This window comes from Cardiocondyla obscurior, linkage group LG23 (genome assembly GCF_019399895.1).
Source record: "Cardiocondyla obscurior isolate alpha-2009 linkage group LG23, Cobs3.1, whole genome shotgun sequence".
Classification (NCBI taxonomy): domain Eukaryota; kingdom Metazoa; phylum Arthropoda; class Insecta; order Hymenoptera; family Formicidae; genus Cardiocondyla; species Cardiocondyla obscurior.
The window spans coordinates 2,421,405-2,449,224 of NC_091886.1; the positions used below are offsets into that span (position 1 = coordinate 2,421,405).

The 27,820-nt window shown below is 45.0% G+C and overlaps 1 protein-coding gene across 15 annotated transcripts in view; it reads right to left on the reverse strand.

Annotated features, from left to right (window-relative positions):
- The window catches only part of Trol (terribly reduced optic lobes), a 132,160-nt gene that overhangs the window by 46,116 nt on the left and 58,224 nt on the right, over positions 1-27,820 (reverse strand). The window lies entirely within an intron of this gene.

Here is a 27,820-nt window from a genome sequence, read left to right on the forward strand (position 1 = left end):
TCTCTTCAGCGTGCGCCGATGTTTTTAATACCGAGAATCATACGAGTTTCTTGACTTTTACATGATCGCGCAAAAAAAAAAAATAAAAAGCGTTGTAATCAATTCTGTTTCTCATCTACGATTTATTCGGCGAACTGGAAAAGTTTCCCAGAGGGCAATATTTTAGAAAAAAAAATCTTGCTTTGGCAGTTATCTTTTTTTTTTTTTTTATAAAATAATTATAAAGAATATCGAAATTTGTATGCGAATTACTTCTACATGTCATTCGAGTTAAACGGGTATCGTTTTCATTAATGGATTTCGCCTTTTGATACCTCGCGCACTTATCAGAAATGCTCTTCTCATATCGCACAAAGCTAATCGTTAATTGTCTCCGAACGATATGGTCAAACCGCAAACAGTGGGCACATTTTTTTTTTTTTTGTTAGCCGCTTGTTCGGAGTTCATTGCACGAACCTCCCTACTCGGGTTTCGAAATCAGGAGCGCGCAATCGTTCGCCCGGCTATTCTATTTCAAATAAACATTCGCCCGGCTCGCAAGTTTGACTCCAATTTCATAGGCCAAACGCGCGCTCGTTCGTTTCCACTTACTGATCATACGGTTGACATAGCCGAGTCGCGCTGTGCCGGTGCTCGAGCCGCGAAACGGCATCTCGTTTTCACATTTGTTCCGCCGACTAATGTGGAGAGGTACTCGGGAGTGCGCGCGAATGGAAAAGTGACTTGATGAGGGCCAAATACAAAGAGGAGAAAAAAAAGAAACGCTATGCCTGGACTCTGATTAATAAACTAAAATGACGGTACCGATGCTTCGTTAAACTGAATAAAATGTAATTTTGAACGACAAAAGGGAAATCGTTATTATGTATAAAAATTAAAAAAAAAAAGCACACTGTTTACACATATATGTATAATTTAATAATTTCAATTTTCGACAATTGAATTATCGTATAAAAATAAAATGGTACACGCGCACCAATTAATTTATGTCGTGTTTTCCTAAAATTTGTAGTAAATCTTTTTTTATTTGTAAACTGGAAATTAACACTAAGCCCCCCCCCCTCCCCTTACGCGTGCACGTGTACAAATACAATTCCAAACTGCAATCGGGTGGGTGGTATTAAAGAGCAGCCGTTCAGCTATCTAACGTGAAGAATGTTGAGATGCGAGTAATTATACGTAAATCGATCCGCGCGGATAGGATCTAAGTGCTCTCGCAAAGTGCAGGTCTTTGAAAATCACCGAAGGAAAAAAAGAGGAAAAAAAAAAAAGAAAAAAAAGAAGAGCAAATCGCGCGAAAGCATGCCATTTTGTCTCAAGTATCTCAGCGGCGAGGCCACAATATTGCATTTGCCGCTCGAATTGCGCGACTCTCGACGGAAGAAGGCAGCCGATGGGGGCGGAAAGGGGGTGGGGGCGGTGGCGGGCTCCGCTTGGGGTGGTTGATCACGTTGTGTAACAGCGCGCGGCCGGGTATGCTTTGACACAGGAAACTGTCATTCGATGGCAGTGCTCAACGCCGAATCGTGATAACGCAACGGCGCGATGCAGGCGCGACAGGAATGTCCCTTAAAGCGCTCTCCACCGAGGCGCATTACGCGTCCTAGGACGGGCTCCGTCATTGTGCAGGTATCTCACGTTACTCAGCTGGCCACCGAGTAGCGGGAGCCTGCTACGTTGAAATTCGCACCGCGAGCGCATCGTGACTGCGCGCAATGCAAATCAAACCGCTCAGGCTTGTTCATTAAACAGACCAGTACCGTTTTCTGTCTCTCTCTCTCTCTCTCTGTCTCCCCTTCGTACGACAGACGACGAGTCGTAAGTCAATAGGATCCCAAACTTGAGGGCACTCCAAGACGCCGCTCCATGATCCGCATGATTTGTATTAAGGGATTTTTTCACAGTCACGTTTTCGCACTTGGCTTGCTCGAGTGAAGCTCCGGGATCCCGCAAAGAGCATCGTGTTTAATGAAATAATGAATTTGAATAAAAATGATATTACTCGCGTACAGAATTTTTTTTTTTTAACGCTACTCTTCGTTTTTTGACTAACTTGTTAAATGCTTTAATTAATTTTATTTTTATTTTATTTTATTTTATTTTTTTCGTTATATGATCGTTACCGGATAGAATTATAACTTTCGACAGATGCACGATACTTCGATACTTCACGTGTCTATCAAAAGTCATAACTCTAGTAGCAGTCGTTTCATCGTTTCATCGGGACGAGAATAACGACAAAGCGAGAGGAAATCTGCGGATCAATTCCGTTCGTGGCAGCAATAATAAAATCACGTCTCTTTGAATACTTAATGGTCTCGATATGTCGCGCAACGTATTAACAGAGTAACATCGGAAATGTCGCGTGTCCCATAGGTATACATACATCTGATAAATCGCGAAGCGATCGGGATTGGGAGAAAAAAAAGTAGTCCAAAAATCGTAAAAGTCTAATGCGACGCACGGGGGGGATTTTTTTTTTTATTGACAAATAATATCTTGCTTTAATAACCCCGTAAAGTAATGTAATATACCGGCGAGTAACGCAACGTTTGGCGCATTAATTTACATTCTGCTATTTCAAAGTGCACGCCCGCAATCTTGTCAGGCCGCCGCTTTCCGCGCGCATTCGGAGCTCGGTTAAAAGCTGCACGAGCTGTTGCACGCGATACTAATGTCGTCGTTACGATACGTCTAAAAACTGGATGGTCGTGACAAAAAGAAAAGGAAACGGTCCGCGGTGCGCCCTATGTCGCTGCTGCCGGCGAAGAAGCAAGGTCTGACAGGCAAAGTACACGAGATCCCAAGTTCTTGCTGCTTCGTGAATTTAAGGAGGGTAAAGTAATTAAGTCGATAGAACGCTTGCCACATTTGCGAAATTGTTGCACTACGCCGTACCGTGCATAGTATATCCTGTCTCTCAACAAAGGCATTTACGGCGCAATCATCGAAATGACGAATTAACGAATATTAGTAGGCGCGACGACTGCACGACGCGTCGATTAGAAAGGATTTAATTATTTTATTCGACGTATTCTCGTGCACTCTATCGATATACGCTAGTTTACCGAGACACTCGTGCTTTTCTAGAAAGCAATGCAGTATACCGTTCCAAAGGCTGAACGCTTTTCGTATTCTCATAACAACTTCAGGAAGCGCACTTTGAAATAGAAGAACGTCAGTGCTTGCGACCTCGTTGCAGTCGAGGGGCACTCTAGCCATAAATTACACGAATAACTTCCCCGCGCGTCTTAGCTGCCGCAGGTCTTTGTGGAAGGTCCTTGCGCGCGATTTCGCGCGTATGGCGCGCCTTTGCACGCGTTAATCGGAAATAAACCGCGGATAGAAAAACGGTTAGCGAGAACACCGCGAGCTCAGCAAGGTTATAAAAAAAATTTTTTTTTTTTTTAGTTACGCCAGATATTGCACAGAATATAAAAACTAAAATCCGACTTCGATTTTTGATACACACTTGTGAATACTTGATACTAAGATTGACAGTCGAAATTTATTATCTTTATTAAAATAAAAATATAATTAATTACCTGTCACTTAATTAACGTCAAAGGACTCCATACATAGATCTGTAATTGAATTACAGATTGAGGGAGAAAAAAAAATTGGTAAAGTAAAAACAATGGGAGCGTAGAATTATATATATCTCGTTACCGCGTCAATAAATGTAACCAAAACTGGCCTGGAAAATAAACTACAATAGCACACTTAAACCAATTATCGAGTAATTGGATTTGCAAACGGTCGCACTATTTCTATGCGAGACATTTAATTTATTAATTGATTTGCGCTGATCTGCAAAGGGGTTACAAATTTCCATCGTTATTTCTTCTTTTCTTCCTTTCTCCGATCGATTATTCGATTTTTTGCCGCGCGCTAGGAATAAAAAGATCGCGGAGACGCAGCGCGCTCGGGGTACCTCTAAGGCCGCAACTTCTGAACTTTTCCCGTCCTAAGCGCGTTAAGATTAAGAACCATAAAAGAATCAGCCCATAAAAATGTATATTGTAAACATGGGGTCTTTGGGATGGCGCTGTTAAGTTGAGGGTGGCGACTGCCTCTCCCGCGTCCTGAAAAAAGCCGCGCAAACTTTCCCATTTGCCTGTTTTACATACACGATGTTCTCCCACTCGATATTTCGCTCTCGCGAATTATCATCTTATTTCGGCGCGGGATGGTCGGGCGAAAAATTCACCTCCGAACGATTCTCATCGTGACGGTTCGCGCTCGCCGATTAGAAAAGTCGGCATGCTTCGTCCACGGCTCGCAATGTCCCATAATCCGAAAGTTCGTGCTTGAAAGATTTAGCAGCGGCACAGATCTCTCGAACGGCGACTCTTTTCTAAAGGTCGCATCTAAATGTGTAGAAATCCCGGTGTCACATCGCTCGCTAGGCATCGCTCTGCACCGTTGTGTGCCTTATCTCATATACGGCGACGGCAGATTGCGCCGAGATGTGTACGTTTAACCGATCGTAAAGGAGAATTTGCCCGGCGGCAATGCGCGCGCTGTGTACCGTCGCGGTAACTCACTAATCTGTTCCGCGTGCGATATCAGCCGCGATAGAGCAATGAATCCGGAAAATCGTGCGTATACACCGGCGGCAGTTATACGCGCCGCATCGGCAGCGCGCGATTATCTCGCGGGGTGGGGGGGGAGGGGAGGCGTGTAAAAATTTACTTTTTTACGACGTATAAAGCACAATTAAAGAGCCGGCGGCGGGCCGTGGTTTTCATTAAATTAGCGCCGCGCAACTCCGCAGATTGCCGAGACCGCCGTGAACCCGTGATATTAAAGCTGTTATTATTACGTGTCATTATTATATTCCCATTCGCCAATTACATCTGACGGCGACGCGTTTGTTAATGGAATTCTAATTAGGCGGCGCAGAAAATTGAACACGCCATGGATACAGGATAGATTCGAAAAGAGTCATTTATACCGATCCACTCCCGTAATATCGTCTGGATATCGCCTTATACGCACGCCGCCGTACCCTCGCGCGATGCTTATGTAATACTCATTCATCTCGAATAGCCATTAGGCTTAAGGATAATATGCAGCTACGCCGGTTATTTTATGTAAATGCCATGCAAATCGCGGTTTCGAATTGCCGGGTAATTCTCAGCGACGGAATGCATAAAATCGCGTAAAACATATCGTGGGGAGGGGGAGGCTATCTAATACAGAAAATCAGAAGGGATTATTGCATCAATTATGCCGTTACGTATGATGTTTCCGTTAGCGTATATGATGTCGCGCCCGTGCGTCACAAGGTTCGAGAGAAATAAGGGCGGGCCGCGCTCTACTTCGCTTAAAATCGGCTCCTAAGCGATTCGTCTCGACGAACGCGACGTAATTTTCGGCGGTGACGGCGCAGCGGTATTCCCGACGGTGTTCAACGACGCGTGCACCGCGAGAAACGGGCGCGTTACGAAAGGGGAAGCGCAGGCCGGGGAAAAACTCAGCGGCGATATAAAGCTGAGGATATTAGCATGACAAGCAACGAGCATCAAATTGCCGGACCTAAAAGCCGGCCCCAGAAAAGCGAGCGCAACCGCCGCACCCTCCGCGGCCCTTTCCTTGCTAAATCGTCCGTGCGCTTCTAATGGACTGCCGGCGGCGAAAGTTTCGTCTTCTTCCCTGATACCGCCGGGGAGATACGGGCGCCTCGCGCATTTATCTGACCGGGTACGCGGCTTTCTCGAGATATCCTAGATGTGCAGGACGCGTGATCGGGGAGGAGGGAGGGAGGAACGCGACCACGCATTTCGCGACGCGTTTATCGGCGCGCGGCTTCGTTAAATGCACTTCGCGAAACGTGCGCCGCCGCCGCCTGACTTAGATTGACTGAAAAGAGATGAGAAAAGCTTCCTCCTTACATAGGTGTACGCTACGCGTACATATTTTGTACATACGGAGCACTTTAGAGAATCTTGCCGATGCACGAATGCAAATCTTGATGAGCGGGCCACGACGCAGGCGTGCATATGCGCATGAATCTACATTCGTTCGTAATAGTTGTGCATAGATTCGCCACGTGGAAACCACTCCGATTTGACGTAAACGATAACACATCGGCCGAATAGGAGAGTCGCGATCGTTCCATCTGCCCGCGCGTACGCGCCGGCACTCCTCGGGAGCCCGCGATACGATAATTAATGCCGACGATTAATCCTTGGGCGCGATCGTCGCTCGGCCGACGCGCGTTAACTTTTTCGCGGTGCGCCGGAAGCGGTCAACAGGAGTTCCGCATACGGCCCGGCGGGCGCAGTTTAGTTAACATTATTGTCACATAGATGGTCGCGGTAATCGTTTTATAAAAATTAACATCGATTTTATAAGCGAATTTGCATGAAAAATCCGCTCTCGGCATGCCGCGCGGGGACTGCGTATGACACGTAGCATGTGGAGTACGTGTGCGCGTTCGCGCACACATGCGCGTACTCACGCATATGCACGTGTAACTCTCGGTCGCATGCACCAAACCTGGTGGATGTGTCGGTGCGAACGCTGCCGCATATAAAATCTACCTGCATCATAGAGGTAGAAAGAGAGAAGGGGGATGAAAGGGGGGAGGGAAGAGAGATCGGATGCGTGTCTGTGTGAATGCGAGACGTAAAGTGTGGACGGCCGTGTGCGCCAGGGATTCGACATATTTTAGTGGGCGATTTGCAATTTAAATGTTATAATTAATGACGTCCCGTCGCAGTGCGCGGCGCACCGCGCCGCAGCGGTCATCGAAAAGTGGCGAAAAAACGCCGCGCTAAAGAGTAATCGCGGGTGCTGGGGCAAAAAAAAAAAGAAGAAAAAAAAAGAGTATCGCGGTGATCACCGTACGCAAGTAGGGATCGACCGATCCGGTTGAATCGCCGCGGAAAAGCGGGTGGGAATCCTCGCGGGGATCGCTCATAATGCGCTTTTGTTCCTTGGAAACGTTCGCGATTTCGCGAACGGCTACTCCCGACGGCGCTGCGAAATTCCACCCGCGAAATTTACGCGATATCGAAAGGGCTCCCCGATACGTTTCGCGACGCGGGCGAATTACGTGGAAGATAACAGTCTCCCGGTGAAGGACGGGATCGCAGTTAACGGGAAATGTGCGCAATCGTACATTTGTATCAAATGTCGGGCTGGAAATACAAAAACGCGGAGGCGTTCTCCTCGTACGAGGGAGTGTTCGCGACTATCGGAGAGCACCGATCGCCCGGGGGACGCGAACGCATCGTAGTAATGTATTTTCATTTAAATCCATAAGCGCGGGGCTGCGCCCACGTGAATGTTGTTAACGTTATTACTTTCGCGTCACGGTTACTTGAAACCTCGCGGATTTCCGTCGTACAACTGCGACGAATCGGCATAATTAACGCGCCGGTCTCGCGGAGTCATTTAATCCATTTAATAATTCCGCTGTTTAAATGTTTACACGGCGGCGGGAAGCTGTCAGCGTTAATCATGCGTGAATCCGAAACGGTCTAATTGAAGTCTCCTGTAATCAGTACCTATTTCTAGAGTGCCCTGTACCCCGGACAAATATTTTATTCAGCGTTCCGCCGTACGCGCGTATGTTGCTTTAACAGAAACCGGTTAATGCTTTGATTTAAAATTAAAAAAAGCCGGAACGTGTCATTGAACCCGTCCCGATAAGGGATCTTTGCATCGCGAAATCAGAAGAGCCTCTCTAAAAGGCAGTTGAGCTTCTCGGCTGATTATTACCCGTGGCATGAATTTGCAAGTACAACCCTGTTAGTCGAAGTCGTATCTCGGCGTCTCGGGATTTACGAGTCGCGGCATTAATTATCCCGGCGATATTGTTGTTAGCTTAATTGAATGTTAAAGACCTGCGGGCCACGTGCGCTTCTTTATTCGCTTTTCGTGCAGCGACTTTGACGGCGCAATCAGGGCCCCCTATTACCCACGCGAATTTCACGTAACAAGATGCATGGCGCTGCAGCTTGCGCGACGGCTATAATCGTGGCGTATACAGCAGGTTGAAATATCGACAGCGCGCGGGCGTATACGCGCATACAAGGCAGCTAGAAAGTAACCCGGTCGACCTCCCGTTATGCTATTTTTTTTTTTTTTTTTTCGCGTCGTGCGCCCGCCGGTGATGGACTCCTGATCGAGTCGCCTGGCTTGATGGCGTAAACGACAAACGCAGCGGCAATCGCGTCCACAATCGGGACCCAGCGCGGCGCGTCGCAATCGATAAGACGATTGTAATTTATCGTACCTCGATGACGACGATCTTTTTTCCACTTGGTGGCCCCGTGAAAAGGTCGCGGCTGACTAATGGGAATACGTGACTGGGAGCTTTCGAAATATAATTCAATGCGACATTCTATTAAATACACTCTATTAATAGGTTCTTGCACCGGGGATCGTAAAATTCCGGGAGGGAAGGCTTGCGAAAAATCGTACGTGTGCGAGTCGCAAGCGGGCGGCGCGCCACCGCTCTTTATTCGCTAATTTTTCGAGCACAAAGACGCAATCCGTGCTACGCGCGCGAGTTAACGTAAGTCGCTATTCTCCGTGCCGTTGCCGAGATAAAAGAGACCGCGCTGGTATATCTCGTAGCGCTCATTAATTCCCCGCACGCGCTCATTGTGTCACGCGGGCGAGTTGCGCCTCTCCGTTTATGCAGAAATATTTTTACCGCTGCTCGCGAGCGATCCGTTTTTTTTTTCCCCGAGGAGAGAGAAGCTGCGTTCAGCTGGGACACGCATGAAAAAGAGAAAGTAAGATCGCAGGAGCGCGTTTCGCCGGTGTGCACCTGACGGTTACTCGATAAAGCTGATGACTGATGACCGCGTTAACGAACGACACGAGCCGATGATTTAATCCCGTAGTAAGTCACACTTAATCGCAGGCGCGAGTCTCGACCTCAAACGGTTCCACGCGTCCGCGGAGATACATGGACGATTATCTTAGAGATCTCTTTTCGCGCGTGCAATTACGAAGATCGCGTTGTCACCCTCCTCGGAGTACTTAACGAGCGGAGAGACCGTCTCGTTGTTCAGCGACCGAGTTTGCGTCTCGTCGGAATGTTGATCGCGTTGTATCGCGTGCGGATCGCGACGCGATAAGGCGACGGTGGCCGAGCGACCGGGCGCGAGAATGCGCGAGAAAAGGGAAAGGACACCGATGTAAAATTGCGCGCTCCTTCGTCACGCGGTTTCCCCGCGCCGCTCTCACCTCCGCTTCCTCCCCTCTCTCTCCTCTTCCTCCCGATTAACGCGTGTAATTTGCATCGCCGGCGATGCAATTAAGATGCGCGACACGTGCCCGCGCGAGTTGCCGTAGAGCGTAGTACCAATGTATTAAATTAAACGGATGCGATTGGCGGCGGATAAAAATAAAATTATTATCAAGCTCGGTAGTTCGTTGTAGTAATTCAATTATTAATGAGAGCGCGGTAGAGAGGGAAGCGGGTTAGTGAATTTATTTAAATAGTCCGGCCCGGAGTGTGTGTGGACGAGCGAAGTGAGTTTATCTCTTTTCCCTAATTTGAAATATTTTACATTTGCTACAGAGTACATATTATATTTTTTTTTCGTAAATTTTATTAATAACTCCACTTTAAATTAATAAGACATTTAACTCGCAGTTAGATAATATTTGTAATTAAAAAAAAAAAAAAAAGAAGACAAACAGCAAGTTTGTTTAGATAGTCTTGAGAACGACGACGACGTATCGCGACAACGAAGCGGAAATGGATACGTGAGAATAACTCGAAGTGAAACAAGATACGAGAAGGCACGGCGCGATAAAATTAATATGCTGACAAATACCGTTTCTTCGCGTTTACTTTACGGATTTGACCCTGGAAGGTTCACTCCTCCTGCCTTTGAAAAAAAAAAAAAAAACTGCGTATTCCTTTCTGAATATCGTGCTCTCGTTTCAGTGCGATCCACAACCGAGATTCGCTTATTAGATATATAAAAGCCGCCGGAGTCAGCCGTTTGGCATTAAATCAACGATCGGCATAAATATGAATACCGGCTCTTGTCCTCCGCTAGACGATCCGCGATTAGCGTGCACCGAGGAACGCACCGTCGCGACGAATCACCGTTATCTCCCGGGAATACGTCGGGCGCGGTGACGGGACGGGAAAACTCTCATGATCTGTTGCATTAACAAATACACGCGTTACGTGGCGTCTAAAAATAAGCGGCCGGCACAACGGCGCTGCGCGATAACGCCCGTTGCGCGCGCTCGCTCGTTTACATCATTCGATCTTCGGTGCAGGATTTCACCGTGCGCTTTAGGGGCTGTAAATAAACAGGCCGTCATACGCTCATCCCAAATGATCGACGGGGATTAAGACGCTCTTCGCGCTTACGGGGAGGCGCCAGGTTTTCGTACTCCGGATTTACCTCGCGCTTCGCTCTCGACGTTGAAAATAATAGAAATAATATATCGGCGCTTTCGACATTCGGCAGCGATCGACGCTATCAATTTCTATTTTTTTTTCTTTTTTTTTTTTCCTCCCCCATGTTCACGCAGGTAACGTTGCACAACGGCGCGAGTTTTTAATGGAATTTACGACACATTAGTACGGGGAATTATACGTCGCGAATCTCGTAACGATATATGAATGTCTTTTGCTACAATTTCGTATACTCCGGCTTGATACGGCGTCTCGTTATCTCGTAAGGGCGCGCAAGCACAGCGCGCCGCCGCAATAAAGAGAGTATAATTTAATTTTCCGCCCGCCCTGTGCGGCGTTCAACGTCGTAGACTACGCTTCGCGGATGCTGGGGAGATTCCGCGGTGCGACGAGAGCAGTAAAACCTGATGCGTCGCATGAAATATGCGAATAAGGATACCTGGAATGTAGATAACGAGATATCACGTGACACTGGTATCTGACGAGGTAGAGTTATCCGTCAGAACTGAGTCGCGAAGAGCGAGATCTCGCGGCTCTCTCGCGAGAGGAAAACAAAAGAAAAAAAAAAAAAAGAGAGAAAAAAAAATTTAGAAAAACGTAGGCGTCCACGAGGATATTATTACGTTAACGAGAAATCTCGACGACCCCGCCAGGCAATACCGCCTACCCTTCCTCGGCCTTTCATCTTTTCAATATTTTTTTAAGACCAATTTGTTAGGGCATCTCCTTATTAGCCGCCCATTCTGCCCGCGGCCGGCAAAAGCGCGCGACCGGTAAAAATTTTTTATGATTACGTCCAACGTATTTACGACACAGCCAACCGGAGATATAGTTGGAAAATTATGGGCTATGAGATATAGAAATACAGCCGCCGGTACCCATTTCGGTCCGGTTGCCCCGGTAATCTTTGGCACGGAAAGCCTCCGGGCGTTTTACGAGTGATTTGAATCACTCAACTCAAACCTTCGCGTACGACATGTGTTTTGCGACAATTCCCAATAATTTCCACGTAAATCTTTAAAATAAGACGAAGCTAATCATGGAAGGTAATAATAATAAAAAGATACTCTCGCGTTCTTTTATTATCATTAGATTATTGTCACTGGATAAGGTTTCTCATTATGTTTCAACGCATCTCTGTGCCCGTTAAAATTTAATTAAAAAAAATAAAAAAAGAGAGAGAAAAAGAGAAAAACAAAAAAAAAAAAAAAGCGCAAGGCAATCGAGACCGCACGCGTTTATTATACGCAATTGATATCGCGCAACTATTACATCGTCGGTAGAACATTTTAAAACATTTTGTCAAAAGATTTATAGGGAACCCGGTGGGATTACACGATACTAAATCTATGGGGTGACCCGAATTGTCGGGGTAACGGAGGGACAGCGGGCGGGTCTGGTTTATTGACCCCGCTATTATTGACAGTTTAAAAAGTCGATCGATCGCTGGATTGGACAAACGCGGGGGGCGGGCGGGGGTAGAAACGACCGGGCGAGCGGCGGAGGGGACATGCCAGACGAATTCTAAATACGATTCTGAGACAGAGCACGCGGCCGTCCGTCAGTTATCAAATAAATGGCGGCAAAGAGGAGGCGGCCGGCAGCGGTTCGAATGGCCAGGTTGGAAAACGATAGCGCGCAACGGTTATGAAATAACGATCGCCGGGGCTCGTCGGTCCACAACGTGACACGTATACACGACCCGAACATTTATTTATCGACAATTCGTTTTACCTGGTCCGTTATTTACGGCACTCGTGGGCGGGAGAGAACGCGACCGCGCGCAGAGAGAGAGAGAGAGAAAGAGAGAACGTTGGCCGGCCGGTTATCATATCGTCGTTGAAACACGGTCGAACATCGGACATCGTAGTTACGTCAAACTCTATCGGTCGGCCCTAGCGGCCCTTCGTCATGGGCAGGAATTTGCCGCGCGTATAAATCGACAACGGAAGATTTAGGCTGCCGGGCCAGCTGGGAAAAATCGCGCGGCATCACGAATATTCAGCACATCTGAATCACACGCGTATCGCGCCGCTAACGATCCCTCAATTTCGCACGTGGAGATATTAGATAACCCGTTGGTTGTTTATTGTTACGTGTTTAATGATTATTAACGATTTGTTTAAAATTATTAATTTGTTAGGGTGTATTATTTTATACTTCTTTCTTAACAAACAACATAATTTGTTGCGATATCTTCTCTTAATATCGCGCGATGTCTATCTTTACGATAACTTTAGGTAATTCCTTCAATTTATAATATATGTATAATAAAACAAATAATTTTTCAAAAAATTTCCGTGATCTTAAAATAAAGTTGACCGAGTAATTTCCACCTGTTAATTCTCTAACGCGTTCTCGACGTGTTTTTTTTTTTTGCAGAGGAAGTTAATGCGGACTGCCTCTTTATTATCTTCATCGCGGCGCGATCGAACGTTGTTATCGATACGATACGGTTGTTTATGCAAATTGCGTACTTCTAAATAATTAACTCGCAAATGGAGAATTTTATCCGGCAGTGGTTGTAATGCAGTGAAATGTTAATGGACGCGCCGATAATTTTTCATCGTGTCGAAATAAATGTATGACGCTCATCCGCGGGGCGCGCGCGATATCGGTTAATTAAGAAAAATAGAAGGCCGCCGTTCGCCGTTACATTAAATTATTGAACCCCGTGTCGCGCGAATCCTCGCGGTACCGTCCCCGAAAGTGTCGCCCCGCGTTTTGACAGTGAAAATGCTCGATTAATCTGTAGCAGATCTCTCTCGACGCGCGCGAGAGAGCCATCGAGGAGCGTCGATAGCTTTTACATTACTCCCGATTATAAATCGTCCGATATTACTCACTGACCTCAAAACGCTTTCGACCTTCGGTGGCTACCGAGGCGTAATTAATCTCGCTTAACCCGCGCGTCAAAGACGAAGAATGCGAGAGTAAAGGTAGCGAGTACGCCACATTGTCGGCGTCGATAAACGCATCACCCCGCGTAAAATGCACTTCCACCGGTTGCGCGGCACAGCGGCTCCACGCCTCTCTCTTTCTCTCTCCCTTTTACCTTTTCGTGTTTTTTTTTTTCTCCTCTTTTGTCCCCCTCGCCTCGTCTGGCGTGTAAATGGCCAAGTTAACGCGCGTGCACGCGTGCGTTGCGAGTTATGTCACTGGCGCGGCGCGCTCCAACCCGGTGAGTTCATCGCGAGAAATCGAGATGCACATCACGGAAAATAGTGACATCATGTTTCGCGTAACACCCGCCTAATCACCGGGGTAACTATATAATGCACGGCCGTCCGTTTTGTGTCGTCAGCGGAGTTCGGTGGTTTTTTCTTTTTTTTTTCTATTATTTTTTTTTTTTTTTTCCGAAACAGGTGCGCTCCGTGGCGAACATTTTTATTATTCATACGCATACGTAAGCCGTATTACGCTGACTGTCAAGTATTCATAATGAAATCTACTCATGATCCAATTGTATTTAATTAAAATGCAATATCGATCGCATGAATTGGAAATCCGCTCATCTCGCCGATGCCTGCGAGCTAAGCGGGACCGTTCGACTTTAATTGAGCGACGCGGGCGTGGATTCGAACTGCGGCGAGCGCACTTTAGAGGCCGACGGCTAATCGGGCCGCCGCGCTGTTCCTTGGAAACGATTTGTCGCCTGTCCATCTCGATGAGGCGACTTTGAGTTTCGAAATCGCTTCACCGTCGGCCGAAGTATCAACCGTTTCGGAGAACCGGCGAGCGTTCGATGGCAATTTTTCTAACAAACGCGAAGGGAAAAAAAAAAAGAAAAAAGAAAAAAAATGGAAGGACCGTTATATTCCGCGAGACAACTGAAAGAAGGCGAAACGTCCCCGATAACGTGACATGCACAATGTATTCTGTGTCAATGTCGGAAGTTTGTTCGAGAGAAAACCGTGTCGCGGAAAATGATGATCACCAACCTCGTTACGCTTTCTTGCCGCGAATCTAATTAAGCATTCCGGTGTAGGATAATAAAACTATTTTAAGCTAGCGGTAATTAATTATCGCGGACAGGGCAACCGGAAATTCGATCATTTATTTCGAGTCTACAATTGTCACTAAAGTCCATCGAACTCGAAGGCGCGTCTATATCCGAAAATATAACAACGTTACGGGAGAATAACGGGCGCGAAGGAGCTTTCCCGGCGATATTTTTGCGTATGATTTATGCAGAACCCGTTGTACTTCGTATATCGCGGCGCATCCCAGCCTCCTCACCTCACGCATCGATTTTCACCGTTAAATACTTAAATAGCGATATGTACATCGCGCACTGAAAAATTTACGAACGGTATCGACAGTCAACCAAATAAGGATCATGCAAATATTTGGTTACGCGCGGCTCTGTTCTGCCGATAATCCATTATGTCGTGAAACTTTTAGCGTGCTGGTCGACGGATCAATTTTGCCAACGACATACTGTATCAATATCGCGGTAAGAAAATATAGGGCTGTCACGTGTCGCAAGCGGAGCGCTCAGCTTTGAGAACGAGAGAGACGTCTCATTAACGACGGAACGCCGTTTTGTAAAATTTTTGCTATAATTAGAAAGAGATGAATATAGAACTGCGGTTCATTATTTAACATTCAAGTGGTCCACGGTCACGTTTAATCGGCTGCAGCTAGAATCTTTTGCTTTTAGACATCGTCCGCGCCTTTTTTTTTTTTTTTTCTTCTACATTCGTAAAGCGCGGTGTTTCTAAATCTTTCTCGTCCGTAGTTTAGATGCCCGTACTATTTAGAGTGTGCCCACTGGGTTTCAGGCACGTTTCTCAACTTCGCGTTATACTCTTGGACGAGCGAGAGCCTCGGTAAATTTAGGGTTGCGCCACCGATCTCTCCGGGCTACAAAGCGGCAGTCTCGTCGGCGTGACACCGTTCGCCATCGATAAATCGCGCCGGGAAGACCAGGTGAGACGTGGGTGACCCGACCAGAAAGCTCGTGTGTGTCGTGAGCGTGGGAGCTCAACCGGTGCCCCAAAATCTAACGCTTAATGCGCGTAATTCTTAGAAGCGCGATCCCGGCGCACTATCGTCGCGACGCTTGTGCAATCGCGGCCGGAAACTTATGGTCATCGAGCTATCATCCGTGAGCGCATCGGCCCACTGTCACGCCGCTCCTCTCGCTGTCCGTCTTTTACGATCGGCCACCCGACCGACGGCGAGTCGTTTCCACTTACACTCGCGTTTCCGCGGCGTCGTTTTCGTTTTATATTTTACCGCCGCTCGACGGTGATGTCATCGCGAAATTCGGCCGTTCGTAAACGTTTCGCATGACCGTTCTTGATCGACGACGGACACGGGCAGTTCAAGCGATTGTTCAGGATTTTGTATTTTTAGGAACTCGATTTCTCCGTGAATTTTTGCAGACGAGCTTTAATTAGAGGGCGAATTGAACGTCGGCATGTTAATATTCGCAGTCGAATCTTTATAATTTATATATCGTTTGAATTGATAAAAATTCGTGGTGCTTTTAACTTTAATTGAACGCATGCGAAATGACTTATAATTACTCTGTGCAGAAAGAGTTTATTTTTCGTATTTTGCTGCTTCTGCTCTTTTTCGTTATTCCTTAAGTGATAAATACAGATGAACGTAATTAATAAATTCTTATTTTGATATCCATGAATAGCTACTGAACAAAAACTTTAATTGACATCATGTAAATGTGAATTAAAATTGAACGTGTTTGTTACCTCGAAGTATTTTAAATATCTAGTCACTTATACGATGCGCATTCTTAATCGAGCGAAATAAATTATATCGAAAGTAGCTTCAAGTTTTCTTAAAATTTTTCAATCATTGAAAAATATTCTGTCAAGCGTGCAGGCATGTATGCCTCGCCGAATCAAGACCGAACGAACATTCTGACAAGGACTAATTCATTAAGTTAAGAATTTCAGTTAATGGTCACCACGTGTCGCGGAAGACAAGCGCAGTTCTTATCCGCGCGTTACGCTTTGTTAAATCCATTTCCGTGTCTTTAGTCGAGAAGCGCGCGTTGGCACCTGCGGTTTCTCGAACGAACAAATTTTTCGGGGGCTCCCGAGCGGATCCGCGATAAAAGTGAGCGCGCTCGCACGTGTCAACCGCAACACTGTCAGCGGTTTTTACTCTCCCCACACTAAAAGCACTTTATACGCATATTAATATGTAATAAAAGCGCGCCGCGAAATAACTTGACGCCTGGTGTAACGGACAGTCGACCCGGGGGTAGAAAGGGAGGCGCGGGCAAGACGCGAGATGTTGCTACAAAAATCGGGATCAAAGTTATTGATAAGCGCGAGCTCGTCCGAATAAACGGTGAAATTTTCAGAACGCCCCGGGAATAATGAATGCGTCGTAAAATGCTTTTCAGATCCGGGCGAATCAAAGGGGTGTAAATAAATGAAGGGACCTCTTAATAATGCTCCGCGATTTCGAATTTCCGGATCTCTCTGCGGTCCCGCGGTGGGACGGTTTGGCGAACGGAATAGGGAGCGCGGGGGCAAGCAACACGCGCGGGATTCACAATGGTCGGGCGCGGGGCGGAACGCGGGGGAGGACGCGGCGGACGGATAAAGATGTGCCGTCGATTACATCACGGGAGAAACATCTTAACTGTAACTCGGGCGCGCTGGTGGCACGCACCTACGAGCGCGGCTTCGCTACTCTAATATGCATTAGCGCAGCGCGAACGCCAAGGTGAGCGTAGACGGTCGAATAATTTATTGTACCTGTCACTCGAGCTCGCGATATCGGGTCTGTCCAGTATTTACTGTCTCGCCGACGTGTGATACACGTCGTCATCTCGCCTTCGGAGCACGCCTTTCGACGCGATCGCCGTCGCCGTACCCGCGGACTTTTATAATCCGTCCTTCGCGTCTCGACGGGCGTGAAAAATTGACTCGCACTTTGTCGCTTTCGACGAAAATTCTGCGCCGTGCGCGGCGCTAATTAAAAAATCTATAACGCCACACCGAATTGAATCCGGATCGATCGTTATTTAATCGTGTTCGAATTAAGTCCACTAACGCCGTTTCCGTCGATATTAATATTAATGAGAGGTTTTTAATGTGCACATTCGCCTACGCGTTGATACGATGTTATCGTAGTATTATTGCCGTCTTATTAGCATCGATTAATAATAGATTTGTTATTTTCTAACTTATCTTCTTGATAAATTATTCTAAATGTGACTGGCAGGAATATGAAATGGTACCTGACAAATATTAAGTTATTTATCTGATATCATTAAGTATTTGTCTAGATTATTTAATTATTAACATTAATGAGGAATTTATAAAATGTAATTATTTTATTATTATCTTTTCAAACGGTTGTAATAAACAGCTTGAAATATAATTCCAATGGCACAGATATGTATAACGTCATTGGATGAACAGTGATTTAAGTAAAACGAGGCATAAATATCGCGAGATATTTATGGAATAGAACTTCCTCGTCCCTTTTCTAATTGGCACATTAACCCCAACTGTACAATCGCGTGCCGTAATAAATCAGTTGGAGACGCGCATCGATCTAAACGCGTCGCGAGGAAGTTTCGCGATGATGAAATTTTTCTCAGATCCATTCACCCAATGAGTACGGAGAAGTGAATCGTTGAGTGGGCGGCCGCTCCCGTTAAACATCGTAACTTATATGAGATTCGCTTGGGTGTACAATTGAGACTTAATTATAATTGATGACGCGATAATGAGAGGTAAAAAGAGCTTTTATATAATGCATGAATCCAATTTAAAACAGCTTGACGAGCAGCAGCTTCAAGTTGAGCTGCTTGAAGATTCGTGCCTTGAAAATTATGAATCAGCGCGCGATGCGGATCGATGATGCATCGTGACGCTCTTCTCTGTATTTTTTTTTTCTTTTTTTTACTCCCCAGATATTTTTATATTACGACATGTGCAATTATGCGTGCAATTTCTTGCAAAAGCGTTGAGGGAATATTCTATAAAGACTTGCGCGATATCTTTTACTTTATCAAAAGTCTTTTATCGAATCATAAGAATAAAAAGATTGTGCGAATGACCGAAAGAAAAAAAAAGAGAAAAAGAATCTTTTGATCGATATTTTTCCCGTTCATTACATTTTCTTGAGATCACATCTCGACCTTCGAAGGGAAAAAAAGTTGGAGAAAAAAGACGGTAAGAGAAAAAAAAAAAAAAAAAAGGAAGAACTAAGAAATTTGATAGACTGCAGGGGGGTTGACGGAAAGCCGCGACTATGCGTGTGTGGCCCTGGTAAAGCATGTTTACTTCGAGGAACGTGAAAGGGATGGGGGAGGGAGAGGAGTCTCAAATCTAATAAGTCCCGAGAGCAAATATCTCCACGAGGAGGAAAACGTCGTTCCATCGTGGTGGATATATTTCCGACATTTTTTTCCTTAGATCGCGACGGTTCTTCATGCGTGATTTTTTTCCACGGCTACTGCAATTAACCGCGTTTATCGCGCAATTTTTACTTAATAATAATCAGCAGCTTGCTGATACAATTTAACAAGGTACGAGAAAATTTTAGATGCTGCAAAAATAAGATTGAATTTTTTTTAAATGTCTTTCTTTCACATCGGAATATCTCTTTGTTTTTATATATTTTATTATCCGTTGTATTAATTTTATCTGTAGTTATAACATTTACAAAGAATATTTAACAAAGAGTAAACAAGCGTAGCAATATTTATCTTTGACGATCGTGCCTAGTGGCCGTCGCAATCGTTCTAAAACTACCGAATCGCATTGGTTTTCTAAAAGCTGATCGTCCAATTTTCGCGACCGCGCCGCTGGCGGTTTTTTCGCTCCTCGTGTAAAGAAGAAATTATTGTTGCATGAAGTGCCGATGCGAAAAAATAACGCTTAAAAAAGATCGAACGTTGCGGTGAAAATATCCAGAGAGCTGCTAACGTTGTCTCTGTCCGAAAGGAATTAATAGTTACGGAATGAACCGAGGACCGCGATAGGAAGCCATCGATACCGAGGTGAAGAAACACGCTCGGGCGAATAAGCATTGCGCGGTTACCGTGTCGTTTTCAGCCGTTCGATATCGGACGATCTCGCGATCTCGAGCGTGTGCTTCGCTACGTCGTTCGCCGACCGGAAGTGCTACGTCATAGTTGACGGCCACTTCCGGGCCCCAACGATGCTGCAGAGGCCGGGCTGCACCCTCGAGAGGAGAGCTGCGCGGCTTCGTCTGACGGCACCCCGCGCGAAATCGATGGATCGAAGATCCTCGCGCGCAACCCACGGATTTATGGCATTAATTATCGGCGCCCTCGCGTTTTTCTCACCCCGATTCCCCTTCGCCGGCGTCGAGAGGCGAGGCCGAGGCGACGTGTACGCCGCTCGTAAATCGAGAGCCGTTTAGTCTTTTCGATCGGTAACGATTCGGATCGCTTCGAGGGCGATTAGGGATGATTGAGGTGTGTACGCCAGTCGAAAGGTGGTTCGTATCTTCGATGGGCTTCGAATTGATATCTAAAAATTACAAGGTGGATAAATACTTGGTGTATATCACGCAAATACCGGCACGAATTCCGTTATGACTAAGCATACGGGTGGGTGATTTTTTATCACGGTATTAACTATCATTAACACTGATAATTAATAGCGTTAACGATAATGTAAATAATATCTAGAAATAGTTACACGAAAATAACAGCGGTGCGCGGCGATGCAAGACAGCATTTGTCCAAACATCCCTCTGTAAAATTATTCGCTTATCAATCAGGCACGTATATTCCGAGATAATGCTGCAGTTAAAATTTTAATTTAATGATCGCATCATTGTGAAATTGTTGCATCGTATTAATTTGTATCCGTGTTACGTTTCACGTTCCGTGGCGTATTGGAAATTATGATTTTCGAAATAAATGACTGCGACGACGTTCGAAATTCGGTTTTGCCGGTAGATGAAAGGGTATTCGGCGAACGACAATGGAATCACAGAAATGTTCTCGCCCGACGTTTCTCAAAGCATACTCCTCCGGCGAGTCTGAAAACCATTTAAGTTGCCGTCAATGCGAGCGGCATAGCTGATCAGCCTTCTGTCTTTCTCATTTCGCGTGTACATCCTCGCGCCCGCTCAAGCCGAAGCTCCGAGACGCCGTATTTTCATTTAGATAACGACAAAATTGTTTTGGATATTTGTCGCGAAACTGTCGATGGTCGTTCGAGTGAATCGGCGCGAGAGAAGGCGCAAGACAGCAATGCGCTTGATGAACCGATCATTTGAATATGGCTCGGCGACCAATATTTGCGAGGCGCTTCTTAATCCATTTTTTGCAGCATACTTTTTTTTTTTGCAAAACGAGCTTCAAAGGCATCGGCGAAACGTTCGCGAATTAATGTGAAAAATTTTGACGCTTTTATTTGTTAGGCGAGTTGAAAGTGTCTCGGTTCTTTTTTTTTTTTCTTTTTTTTTAAACTGCTTCCTGCTGCCGCCAGCAGATGAGTCGTTCTCGCTCAAATTATGCGCGATATATTAGGAAAGCCTAAAGTTTTCTTACTCTCGTAAATTCTGACAGCCTGAATCGCAAGCTGTTTAGACAATTTATAGTTTTACAGAAATTAAGCGCGACAGCGAAATAAACGCGAAGCACTTCGTGAGGGAGATAAGAGGAGAGAGGCGAGGGAGGGGGTATCTTGTGATAAGTGAGATATAAAGATTTTTAATTACATGATTGAAATGAAATCAGGTTCTACGACGCCGTTCTGATTATGCATGCGTTTGATTTCTTTGGCAAACTTGAAACCTTTTTTTTTTTCCGCCCCATCGAAATGTCTTCTGTTCAAACTCCATTGAATTTAAATATATTTCTCGATGTAACTACACGGTCGCGAAATAAATGCGAATTTTTTCACTCTCCCTTTCCTCTGCTTTATGGCCGTTTCTTCCTTCCACTTTTTGCGGCCGCATTTGCTCAACGTTAGTAATATTCAATCACTGAATTAATTAAACGATGTTAATCGGTATTCTCTAGTTATATTTGCCGGAATATTTTATATTTTACTTTCCAGAGCCATTTACAGTCATAAAACTGATCACGAATTCCTGTTACTTATTTAGATTATCGGTGCGCGCGAAAGAAGTTCTTCCACTTTTTCTACTTATTACTTTTTACTTTGCAACATTTTCATGAAATTTCTAAAGTAAAAAAAATCTATAATTGTAAAAATTTAATATATACAAAATGTGAGGTCTTACTCGCGTTTAATTTTTAATTAAATGTGAGGGAAGCAAATAATCATAATAAATGTAAATAATAAAATTAACATGATATCGTAATTAATATCCGAATATTACTGTTGTTCACCTGTCGCAGTTGGGTAATTTAAGAGAGTTGTAAAATCGACGGTGAAACGTGATAACAACAAATGGAAAGTAATATAAAATACACTCTAAATGAAGAGTGTTTTATTTCGACATTATAATGGAACCCGTGAGATTTTCGACCGTTGCAGCTGGCCGCGAACGGCCGAGTGTAGCGCGATCCGCGGGCACGTTGCATTCCGAATCCAACGAGCGAGAGACGTGTATACCTGTAAAACATGTAGAAACTGGGGGTGGACTCGCAGTTTCGGCTGCGTGCGTGTTTTGATTACAAAAACAAAAATAGAAAAAAATGTAAAAAAAAAAAAAGAAATGTATTATCTAAAAGCGCAGAGAATTGAGTGTTTCGATTATATAAAAGGCGCAAACCCCTCCAGCTTTGCAACATAAACAATTGTAGAAAACTAGTTTTCGCCCATGGAGTTATTTTCGAAAGGATAGCTCCGGAGGATGTTAATTCGGCTCAGGGATAACACACTAGACCGCGTTTCTGTTTTCATTCTTCCGCCCACGAACGGTCGCGCGCTTCACTTTCGCTATCGACGTTTGCGAAACTTCGGGACTCGATGCTTTCGCAAATCCCGATCGCGCTGAAAACGTATCCACGTGCTTTGATTTCGCGTAAGGAAAATTCACTCGTGCTGAAATTACAGCGCCATTCTCCGTTGCGAATCACTTAATTAACGCGCGGCGATATTTCACGGTATTCATTCTCGCACGCGCGTTATTTATGCGGGAAATCAACAAGGAATATTTTGTTTTCGCGCGACGATGCATTCGAAAATCATTGTTGATGAAAACGTATAGCTATATTGTTCTTTATACGCAAACTGAAATGGTTGCCGAAAGCGTTTTGCTTCGTTTTGACAAAAGTTCACAGGAAAAAAGCGCGACAAAGTTAGCACTCGACGTAGCGTAGATTTTTTATGACGTTCCCCGTTATAAATAATACAATAGAAATTACGTGTGAGCCACCGCATATAAATCCTGTCTTAAAAAATTCGTCTGACCCGTAAATTAGCAGCTGTTAATTGTTACCGTTTAAAACCGACGCTGATTAAGTTCTCTCTCGCTCGGCTTGCTTCACGCCAAACGAGAGTCAACCTCGGGTGTCAAGTTGGCCTATTTGAGGTTCGATTTAATTTTAATATTTAATTAATATGTCTGAATAAAGACGGTCCTCGCGATTTTCGAGATCGAGGACGACCTGGTGGAAGTACCGTCTTTATCTGGACATACTAAATTAAATATCACAATTAAATCGAACGAGAATAACGAATAGATAAGCGCGCGAGGGTCGGGGGGAAGCGGGGGGAGGAACAGGGTGAGAGCGAGCGCGAGCCTACGTGCCGCGCGCTAGGTATATTCCCCCACTACTCCCACTCTCGCTTTGTCCTTCTCCAGCGGTCGCGCGAGGCACACGTACTACGCACGGAGCAGCAAGCACGTGTCTCCGTACCGAAAGTAATTCGCACTTCCGTTTAACGAAAACCCATCCGGCACTACGATAACTACGATTCAACTTGATATTTCTTTCTGTTGCAGATCGACGCAGTCGCATCCGCCGTCGTCGACGAGTATCGTCACCGCCGATATTAATCATACGAACCGCGGTCGGTTCGTCGGTCGTCCCGCGAGATCCGCTGAGTATTCGGGCGTAGTTTTGCGACACACGACTTTCTTTTAATCGCGAGTGCCGAACCATGTAACACGCGAGTGTTCACTGAGTCAATTTCGCGGTTATAAATTCACGGTCGGGGTGTTCGCGAGTGACCTGTTCGCGGAAGGATGACTCGGCACGTCCCATCTGAGTGGAGGAGCAGGCCCGGGGGGCATCCTGCATCGGCGGAGCAACTTATAGGTAAATATTAATTTTTTTTCTTTTAGAAAATCTGTATAAAAATCTTTATAAAAAATAAAGCTTTAACCTTACATTAATTTAAATACATATCTACATTAATGTTTTATTTTGTGTTACAGCCACCGGCAGAATTGTACAACTCCGCTGGAGCAGTTTGGTAAGTCGCATAACTTTTTTTTTCATCGTTTATAATTGAAGTCTGTTAAACAATAGCGCGCGCTACAAGCGCATGGTTTCTTCTAATAAATATAAATATAATAAAAAATTAAATTAAATCAAACGATATACATATAACAATTGATCTCGAGTAAAAGAAAAAAGGTAATTTAATTCGTATAAAAAATACTTAAATCTCTTAAAAAAAAACACCAACTGCATTCTCACCCGTGATAAAAGCAATTTTATAGCAACGACAATAAATTTATCGTGCCGCTTCTGCAAACGACGCATTGTAGGAAAATTGGGACGGATAAGCGACGGTTTATGCACACTTTCTTTTTTTTTTTCTTTTCACGTAACGCTTTTCTTTCATCGGTGTAACGCCGAAGCCGGGATTAGGAGATGTACTAACGAGAGCAACATCGCCGGGATCGCCGACGCATAAACGCAACGCGTCGTTAACGCCGGTTATGGAACTTCCGAGTTTCTTGCCCATTAGCCTGGGCCCGTAGCGGGCGGTCGTTGCCGCGTCGCGAACTTCTGGCCGCTGCTTTACCGCACAATCGTAAATGTATTAATAAATAATAACGAACTTGCCCATACGCCCGCTTCTCGCCGCCCTCCGTTCCTACCTTCGAACCTCGGCTCTCTCCACCGCGACGACTTTGAGCCCCGTGTTTTGTCCCCTCCGGCCGGACCGTCCTCTCGGTCCATTTCCCTCGCGGTAATCGCGCCAGACTTTGTGCACACATTCGTACCACTTTGTGCTCCAATTTTACATTGTTGCCGGTAATTATTAAATAACGGCCGAAGACGTAAATAGAAAAAGAAATCACGCCGCTATTTTTTTTATCGTTATTATTAATTTTTTTTTTTTCTTTTTCCACAAACATCCAATTGTTTGAAATTAACATTTGCATTCTGCCGCTTGCTCCGAAAATTGTACGAGTATTGAAACAGACTATTTTTAGTTTAAATTAAAATTAATCGCGAGCTAATAACGATTTTATTTTATTTATGGCTGATTCTGCTCGCGACACGCGCTGGTAGAACGCGCTAAAAAATGAATGTTATTTAATTTAATTGATAATTAATAATAATTAAATTAATAAATGTCATATGTGTCATTGTACATTTTTCCAATTTCTCTCCACGTTAAGCAAATTCTCGCGTGATGAAAATCATCTTCTTGCGTTTGAGAGTCAGTCCTCCTCTATCTTTATAATCCGAAACTCGTGAAATTTTCATGAAATATCAAAAATCTTTTTTCGCGATATTTTTAACTGTTTCCTTTTATTCCTTTTTTCGGTTTTTTATCTAATATCTTCACGTATCTAAACTGAATATTATATCTCGGGACATAAACTGCTATAGTGTAATGCGGTGCAACTACGAGCTTTCAGCGCGGGGAGCGAGTGGGACGGAAAAAATTGTAGAGAAAAAGAACGCATCGTTCGCGCGGAAGGGGTGTCCGGGGGCAGCTTTTATATTACGTGCGTTTTACCGTGGCCGCATGCACACATATATCTATGTGCGCGCGCGGTCGCGTTTATCGTCACCTGCTGCATTGTTTAAAACACAAATAGAATTCCCAGTTCCTTACTTAAAAATTTTTATTATTAATATTTTTTTTTATGGATACGAGCTATCATCCCGTTAAGTCAGACTACCGTAAAATACTTTAACCTAACGTTTCAATTATTTCAAATGCCGATTAAAACTTGCGTCTTGCCGCACCGGGGTTATCAAATTACCATCGAAGTGCGGAATTTATTAATTACGTAAAATAAAGGTAAAAATATCGGTCCGCGCGCGGCGAGGGATCTCGGTTAAATAAAATAGAACAATGATATCCTTATCAACGCCGCGTGTAATAACATTTTCAGGAATATAGAAAGTAGTCCCCGGGTACATATTTGCATACCAAATCCTTAGAGCCTGATGCGTGCTGCGTACGTATAAAATGCAATACGCCACGCGAGGAAAGAGGAGGTTTGCGAGATTTACGAAAAGAGATGCCGCGGCGAATGTTTCGTTTCGAAAACGATATTCGCGCACCCTCCGCGTTATCCGTTATGCGTTAAAGAGACGCCTTGCGTTATTTTCTCTCCTTCTCTTATCCTCGCGACGCCGCGTTCTCCAACGCGAACGAAACGTCGTGAGATTTATCCTGAAAATACATCGTGTGCCCGACATCATGCAATTAAACGCTTGCACCACGGCACGAAAGAGAATAGCGGGGAACGGAGGGACGAAAGCGCGAGGGTCTAACGGGGTCTACGATAGGGAGGGAAAAAAAAAAAAAAAAACAAGTAAAAGTGACGCGCTGTAAAAGCAAGCGAGAAGAAGGTAAAGGACGGGATGTAGAATTGCCGGAAAAATTGTGTAATTGCTTAAAACAATGCTATATTATACTTGTCGTGAACGCTGAGGAGTAACGAGTTCTTACGGGAGGGCAGATATCTACACGAGCGGAAGGAACGGTTTTCTCATCGTACAGATGTAGCTCTCAAATGCGAATCAATTTTTTTTTTATCCATTACAAGATATCGCGGATCAGTCGCGGTTGTTTGAGGGAGCTGCTCCTTCGTCCGTACAAATTTATTAGCTCCCGACGCAGACAAGAAAACGGAACTTGAGAGATTAAAGTACGCAGGCTTTAACATCTAATACTTAAGGCATTAAGCTCGGCAATGGCGGCACATCGCGATGTCATAGCGCAGAGACATTTTGCATTACACTGGCGATATTACGCGAAACGGACCGCCGGAAAATGGCGGAGACAAGTTTAACCATCGTAATTTATTTGAGAGTTACCGCACGAAAAAAAAAAAATAATTTCTTTTATTTCGGTGTCGCGATACGATCGCCGTTGCCGAGTTTAAAGCGGCTAGTTTAACGGGAAGAGGATTCTAAAAAGAGAGATCGTAGTTACCTCGAGTGCGTGATCGATACTGAGTTCTGTGCCTCTGCGCGAGATTCGATCGTGCTAGGGCCAGCAGAAGCAAAAGGATCGACAAGAGCCTCGTCGCCGGCAGTCCCATTTCACTTGTCGGTCGTTTACGAGCGATTCATTTGCCGCGCACACGATTTCGCGCCGCCTCACGTGCAGAAGCGAGGCCTCGATAGCTTCCAACCTGCCTCAGGTATGCGTCTCGGTCCTCGCCGCGGAGGGAAACGAGAGCCGGTACACTCGGGAGCTAAATATGATGGCAAAAGTTAATTGACTTGTGCGTGCCGATCACGGTGGAAAGCACCTTGCCCGACGTTTCCGCGGAGAACTTTACTCGCTAAGTACACCGACGAGGGAACTGAATACGGCGGGAAACGGCAGGAAACCGCAGGTCTCGTCTCGTCTGGCAGAATGTCGAGGCACGCGACGAAAGCGAATCGTAGAAAGTTGAGAAAAGTTCTTATGTCACGATTTTTCCGTAGCGCAAATCTTTAAGTTTTTTTTTATTTTATTTTATTTTATTTTATTTTATTTTTTTGTTTTGTTTTATTTCCAAGATAATTTGCGACTTGCTACTTGAAGGGAATCGGTAGATTGCTCGTCACGTACGCGTACTTTTCGCACACATTTCTAATTTTTGCCGCGTTCGTAGGACCCCAGTTGCGCGATTTTCGTAGTCCTTCGTCTGGTTGTTCTCCTTACTCGATTTACCTCTTTTCCGTCTTTACGCGCGGCGACAATTCAGTATTTGTTCGTGCGGATTAAGCCGGATTGCGCGGCGCGGTTGCGATAAAAGCCGAGGAAATTGTGCGCCTCGGTAAACAGACAATGGCCCGTATGCCACCACGGCGCCTGTGTTTTTCAATTATTTTTAATTATTTTCTGAATGACGGCCCGCCACCGTTGAGTTTGATGCACGCCCGCCACGGTCTTCAATCTCGCTTCCCGTTGCATTGTCAGTGCTGTCGCGGTTTCTCCATTGTGTCATGCGCTTTTCTTCTACTGTACACCAATTTTCCAATATAGTTAAAATTTCTCGCGTCACATATTACTTAAACGATTCTTATAAATTCAATCGCTCAATTAGCCGTAATTC